Genomic DNA, 7435 nt, shown 5'->3' on the forward strand with positions numbered 1-7435 from the left:
GGCAAGATGGCCAAATACAAATGTCTTGTTGGGAGTGGTTCCTGGCTCATACTAATTCCTTGCCAAGCCCAGGGGTTGTATGGGACAGTGCACATTGAGAGGAGGGAAAGCCAGGTCAAGAACATCCTAACAATTTAATAGTACATAGGTTGGAACTGAGGGGCCTCAACCAATGTCCTAGGCACTGTTCAGCTGATTAATACAGAAGTTGACTTAAAGTAGGTACTCCCATAAGGTGGGAGTAATCTACCTGTGAGCCTGGGTGTAATTCTACCAGGTATGACCTTCTAAGAGTGTGGCAAGGTCCTGGACCAATATAGTCAGTACTGCATGCAGCAAAGCTTGGGGCAAGAGGTAGGATGCCTGAGGTCAGTCTGACCAATGGACCTCACTGTAGGTCTTCTGCAACCATCTGAGGAGTTTCAGAGAGCATCAGTCCTGAAGAACGCTGGCTGAGATCATGAGCAGTTCCACTAAATACATTACTTTAAGAGTAGGTTCCAGTCCAAACAAACAAACAAACAACAACAACAAACAACACAGGAAAGCACGAAAATAAATCTTTACTTATTAGATCAAGTCATAACTTTAAAGTACCCAAACTGCTGTAGGTACACTGATGAAATGCTTCCACAGAGGGACAAAAAATTATCAATTCAGGATAACTTTTAAAATACATAAAATCCATTCCCCTTCAGCACAGTCCTTTAATGAATATGAATGTCCCACTGATTGTAAATAATAATTTAGAAAAAAATATTTGTTTCCTGATAGTAATACAAAGTTCATTAGTAGCAGGGTTGGCAACTCTGTCCTCGGTGGACTGGATAACTTCCCTGAAAGAGGTCTTACCTGACCTATTTCAGAATGGGTTGTGCAATAGTTTTTTAATACCTTACAATGCCTTGAGTGATTGTACTACACAAAACTAACCTCTTGGTTGTTGGGTAAATGCCTCATAGATCTCCAAACATGAACTCTATTGGGAGTTCATAAGGAGAATTAAGTGACCTTCCTCATATGTTCTCTTACATCTTTACAGAGACCTTCTATCCTGGAAGTATGGCTCTGGGTAGACATGAGCACCACCAGTTCTTTGAGGGAGATGTATTTGCAACATGAGAGGGGAAGATCAGGAGCTGCAGAAAGGCAACTGAGCTCCCCGGGCAGGACAGCTCTGCTGAGTCGTGAAAGACAAGGGCAGCTAACTCCTGCTGAGCTTGTGACCATGCTGGCAACATATTTTCTCCAGAGCTGAATGGGAACAGTGAATTAAGATAAAATTCTAAGCTAATTGGATCAGGCTCTTAAAATCACTAATAAAGCACAGTGCGCAGCCTCTTATTGGATTATACAGTAGGCACAGTGACTGTCATGCAGCAAGTGAATTCTCACTTTTATCACAAAAAAGGCAGCGAGGACTTCAATTTTTTTCTCTTCAGGGAACTTTTTCAATGTCAGCTTTATAAACTTCATTCAGAGCCAGAGAACAGTTTAAAAATCTAATAATGGCAAAGAAAACTTTTCAAGAGAAATCCCTTGCAAGTACAGTGCCATTGTTGTTCTACATTTTCGTTTGAAATGCCAGCAAGAAACAATTAAGGAGCAGCACTTGTAATGTATAATTGATGGTTCGCAGGTATCTAGAAACTTAGAGCAATTAGGCCCAGGGTGCAACATTACTTATTCATCACCATCTGGAACTTATAACTTTATAAGCCCTGCTATGGTTTATGTTTGTTTGGCAGAAATGGCAAGCTTAGTGTTAAGTGCTGCATTATGCTGCAGAAGGTAAATATTTAATAGTGTCCCGACATAATGCAGCTGAGTGGGATAAGATGAACATGTTGTATGGTCAGAGTGGAGAAGCAAGTAGATAATGCAAAATATAAGGAACACAATGCCATTCTGAAAGTAAGAGAACAGAGAATACTTCCAAATAAATCTGCAGCATTTCTATTGCATCGATAGAAAGATGTGGCATTTATCTTTGGTCTCAGCATGCATTATATAGTAACAGCTGTGATTCAGCTTTAGCTATAATTCAGATAACTGAAAGATCTGTTTCTGTGAAAAATCTAAGAATCTCCAACTCTCTTTCACGTTAAAGTAGAGTCAAACTAAGGATGGATGGGAGTTTTTGGAGGAAATTTTGTCTCCCTAAAACATCATTTCATTGAATATCAAACCTTTTTACAAATTTCCCACTGGGAAAACAAAAACAAAGCCCTAAATCCAGAAAAGTTAATTTAAGTCTTCAATGTTTTCTAAAGGATGAAGTTCCTTGTTGGGAACAGAACTAATTTTTCTTCTATGTTTTAGCACCAATTAAAATCAAAGAGCAATGCTCTAATGAGTGAAATGTTCTAGTTTGATCTAACCCAATGTTCCCAAGATCCTGAGATCACAGGGATGTTCAAGAGATTGGTTTGTTTCCTGACTAGAAACTTTGAAATTCTCATGGTTCTATAAAACCAGTTTCTGCTTAGCTCTGCTCTGTCCAATCCACCCCAGTTCAGCTCAGAAGACATGGCAGTCATCTCCAGCCTGCACATGGGGAAGAATCCTGCAGCTAACAACCTGGAGCTTATTACAGAATCACAGAATTTCTAGGTTGGAAGAGACCTCAAGATCATCGAGTCCAACCTCTGACCTAACACTAACAGTCCCCACTAAACCATATCCCTAAGATATTGCTCTGATTTGCTCTGATTTAAAGAAGTTTGATAAGATCCATTTGTTTTTCTGCTCTATCACCTGCCTCACAGATCTTGACAAGTCCAGTCAGACTGTGTTGAGTATTTTGTAGGCAGATAGGTTGTAACACTATGGCTTAATGGCTTGTCTACGGACATTGAATGACCATCAGTGCAAAATGTTTATACTAATAAGATAAAGGTCCCATTTTAACCCTTTACACTAAATAGGACCATTCAGTTGATACCCTACCAGCCTGAAGTCCTTTGGCATGCCGTGCCTACAACAAGCCTCCTCAGCAGAAAAAGGACCCACTGATGCAAAACAACTGAGTCAGTTTTAGCTAGCCAGACTAGCTAATATGGTCAACCCTTTGGAGACTCACACAGAAATGTTGTGATGGGAAGAACCATGCAAACTCTTTCCTTGTTCTCTTAGGGACAGAGCCACAGTGAGTGTCATAGTGTACTGACCATGGGTGATCAGAAAAGAACTATGTTGTTCTCATCAATGAATATAGCAGCAATATATGAGATTGGTGTTGCCTCATCCACAACATCAATTGAGCACAATTGTTCACTTCCACATGTTAATTTATTTTTGCTTAACTACCATTTTGTATAAATTGATATTCTTACATTCTGTTGATATACTTGATTTGTTTCAAATGTCCTCATCTAAATACGGTTATACAAGCAAACTCTGGCACTTCTGCAACTAGGCTAGTACATCTATACTTTCACTCTCTCAAACAATTCTGGCCCATGAGTCAGTCTACAGAAGAACGTAGTATAATATTGGCAGCTTCAGTGTCAATTTTATTTTTATTTTTTTATTATTTTTTTTTACAGCTCTAGTTCCTGGAATCCAGGGGTAACATGAATGTTTTAGTTTTCATGGTTAAATAGAAGAACAACAAAGAACAAATCTGACCTATAAATTCTAAAATCCTGAAAGTGAATCAAGACAACACTTCTACTTTGGTTGTTATTGCTATAATCTTATAATATATTAGGGAGCCCAACTCAAGATGTGTAAGTGTTGGAGGATGATAGTAATCAGACTCCTCAGTGTTTGTCATTTCAACAGACAATATTACAAAGCTAACTGAAGATCAAAGCAAATGAGAAATTTACTTTTGCTTTCTCACATACAGTTGCAGAAGAGATTAAAAGTATGCATGATTAGTATAACAGCATAGAATCATTGGATTATTATTCTCTGCAAATGCCTTAAGCATCATTTATTAATATCACTGAAACATTTAACAGCACATTTTATAACAATTTACAGGGAAGGAGAATCACAGTTTTATCTCAAACATAATTTTAACCAGGTAGATGATTGTGTTTGGTGCAAGACAAACATTGGTACATTCTGTTATAAAAAACATTTTGTGTATGAGGACTGAGCACGTGGAGATAAATTGTATGAAGCTAGAGAGTATTAGTATTTATCGCAGCAGGTTCAGGGATTACTTAAAGTCCTTCCAGTCTTGACACTTCTAGCATCTCTGTGACACTTTATAATGTTCCCTCCTCCTTTTTATTTATTTATTTGCTTGTTTATTTAAGTATGTGGCCTTAGAAGATTTTGCAGAAGATTTTGCTCTCATGAATCAAATACAGTGCGGCAGTGATGTCCAGACTGGGTGCTGAGGGTCTGAAGCAATCTGATATTGACTGCCATCAGCACCAGCCCTGGAAAAGAAAAAAGGAGAAAGGAGAAAGGAAAAAAAAACCTCTTTGTGCAAATACATTGTGCAGTAACACTTGTTATTTTTTAGCAAATAATGATATTGACTGTCAACAGCTGTAGAGAGATCATCAGCTGCCCATCTCCTCTATTGGGTGTCCCCTGGTTATTTTTAACTGGATTCCTTTTCATCATAATCATCTAGAGCTCTGTTGTGCTGTCCTCTAAAATCTAGCCATTGTATCACTTTTCCTTGCGCAGCATTTGTTACACAACCTTTTTTTTTTTCTTTCTTCCCCAGCCTAGTTTTATTTGTGAAGGTCGCAGAGGACTGGCTGCAATAAGAACCCCAAAGCCTTCTCTTTCTTTCTGAATTGTTCTTGCTAATTCAGTGTCGATTGAAGATTGATATAGCTCTGGAGATGAAAGTCTCCTGTCTCCCATCACAGCTCAAGATTCTCCTCAGGGCACTTTTGGCTTGACCTAAGGGTTTAGGTCTAAATCTATTAAGTCCTTCACCATTTTCAGATGAATCTCATTACTGTAAGTTTTGGTAATGGTTTTGTACTCTGGAAATCAGTACTCTTAAAACTGTCATCTAACTCCTTCTGGTCACTTGGCTGAACTCACAACTGAGAGCACTCACAACTCAAGAACTCACAACTGAGAGCACTCAGAAAGACAGTTCTATTATTTTTTCGTAATCATCCAGTTGCTGAACTGCCCTTTGAATCTTCAGGCACAGCCATTGTCAAACTTACCACTACAAGAAAAGTGACATCTCCTTTCAGTTCAGCTGTGTTCAAGCAATATCACTTGTTTAAAGCTACTCAGGGCCTGGAATACTTCAAAATCCATATACAGGGATCTAGATGAATAATACCTTTGGAGTAGACAGGCCACACTGCCTTGGATAAATTGCTTTTTCACATGTACAAATCAAGCAGTTCACAGTAAGAGAGCAACAACAAGGCCACAGTAAATCTTGTTGGGTCAGTCTCTAGTTTATCACAGAAACCTCACTTCCCCTTCAATACTTGTATTAATGGAAGGAAGAGTATCTTTTTATTAAAATACTTTTTTTTTTTTTGTATGCAAATACATATGCAAATGCACAATTTCACAATTTAATAAAGCAATAACTGAGTATTACAGACTTGGCAAACAAGGACACTGTCTGAATACACATTTTTTTCAGTATATATTTGTATAGGTGAGCTCGGGTTATTTGTGCAGTTTCATTTTGAAACAGTATTATTATTACTATTTAGTCCCAGATTGACTTTTTTTTTTTAATCATATTTGATCATGGAGAGATATGCCATTTCACACTGTGTACTACATTCTTCCAGTTTTTCCCTGGTGTTCCAAATACACTTCTCTGCACTCTTTTGTGCAGCTTGTTTTCAGTTGTTTTGGAGTACTGGAAGATGTTTCCTTTGCTTTTGCTGGAATTCAGGGCCTGCAGGTTGACTTGACATTTGTGCAAGAAGTTCAACATATGAACGGCACAAAGGAATACAAAATCATAGTCATCTGGGTTGGAAAAGACCTTCAAAATCATCACTCCAACCATCAACCCGACCTACTGAGCCCCATCATTAGACCATGTCCCTCAGTACCACATCCATGCATCTCTTAAGTAACTCCAGGGATGGGGACTTCCCTGGGCAGCCTGTTCCAATGCTTAACCACCTTCTCCATGAAGAAACTCTTCCTGATACCTAATCAACTCAACTGAACATGAGGCCATTTCCTCATGTCACCTATAACTTGTCACCTGGGAAAGGAGACTGACACCGTCCTTCAGGCAGTTGTAGAGAACCATGATGTCTCTCCTCAGCGTTCTTGTCTCCAGGTTAATTAATGGCAGTTCCCTCACGCTAAATCTGAGGGCAGGAATAGACTCTTCCCGGTGTCTTACTACTGGTATGGTAGAGGGAAGAGGCCATCACATTAAAAAATATAAAAAAATAAAAAAAATCCCCAGGGATTTCCTTCTCTTCTAGATTTAAAAACAGGCGTTTAAAAACAATACTGTAGTAAACACCTGATGATTACAAATTTAAACCATTTAGATATTTTTGAACCCACCTTTGTCACATATGTTCTTCAAAGACTGTGACTGAATGTCTCTATGGCCAGAAGAGACCTCCTCAGGTTTGTAAAAAATAACAAACTCTCTCCCTGGACAGAGGATACGATACTAAATTATTTCACACTGGAAACTCCTTGCCAGCCTGTTCTGATTCCTGAGATGGTAGTTATAGAAATGAACAGCAAAGAAAAAAATATATTTTATATTCTTACAGACATATCAAAAATACCTTTTTCTTATTTCATAAGTTATCATGAGCCTGCTTACTCAGCTGTGTAGAAAGGGACTTTGGTTGTCACTTTTGCTCTTAAATCACAGAACAGAAATAAGTAAGAAATCACTGGGCTGAGGCTGGAGCTGTGCAGCACAGCATCTAATAATTCTCCAAACATATGACCGAAACTGTGGGCAGAACAGCCAGAAATAAAACCCAGTGCACATTAATGCTTTTGTTCCCACTTTGCCTTTTCAAACACTTACAAAGCTTTCCTCTTAACCCTCTGTGTTTTCAGCTTCATCTCCGAAACACAAGTTTATAATGAAGGCTGGGAGGAGGTCCCATTAAAGTAAAACCCTGCAAGCATGTGCTTAATTATATAAGAATGTGCTCGAGTCTGTCCCTACTCAACAAAGTGCTAGGTGTTTGCTGAAGTATTCAGCTGTCTTGAGACCTTATTAACGGATGTACAGATTTACACTGAGGCTGTCTTTTTTAATAAAGGTGAATGCCCTTGGCTTTATGCAATCCTATCCAATCTAGGCTGACTGAGCTTTTGGTGTGATGAGGAGTAAAGGGCTTTACAGTCATTCTGTATCTGAATTAGCATTGCTCCAGGTTTGATCACTGTTTTGTTAAAGGTCATGTATGGTTTTTCCTAACCTTTTTTTTTTTTTTTTTTTTTTAAAAAAAAAAGGGAAATGAGAAAAAGGCTTGATATTTGTCTG

At 38.5% G+C, this 7435-nt stretch overlaps 1 long non-coding RNA gene across 2 annotated transcripts; it reads right to left on the bottom strand.

Annotated features, from left to right (window-relative positions):
• Window positions 1–3502: 3502 nt before the first annotated feature.
• On the bottom strand, window positions 3503–7054 carry LOC137853111 (uncharacterized). 2 transcript variants are annotated; one of them, XR_011094248.1, is made up of 3 exons: window positions 6971–7054; window positions 6487–6644; window positions 3503–4397 (listed from the first exon to the last, which is right to left on the bottom strand). It is a non-coding gene; the product is annotated as an uncharacterized lncRNA (long non-coding RNA). The 2 variants fall into 2 exon arrangements; XR_011094249.1 differs by lacking the exon at window positions 6971–7054 and adding an exon at window positions 6758–6951.
• Between the last annotated feature and the right edge of the window lie 381 nt (window positions 7055–7435).

Source organism: Anas acuta, chromosome 3 (assembly GCF_963932015.1).
Source record: "Anas acuta chromosome 3, bAnaAcu1.1, whole genome shotgun sequence".
Classification (NCBI taxonomy): domain Eukaryota; kingdom Metazoa; phylum Chordata; class Aves; order Anseriformes; family Anatidae; genus Anas; species Anas acuta.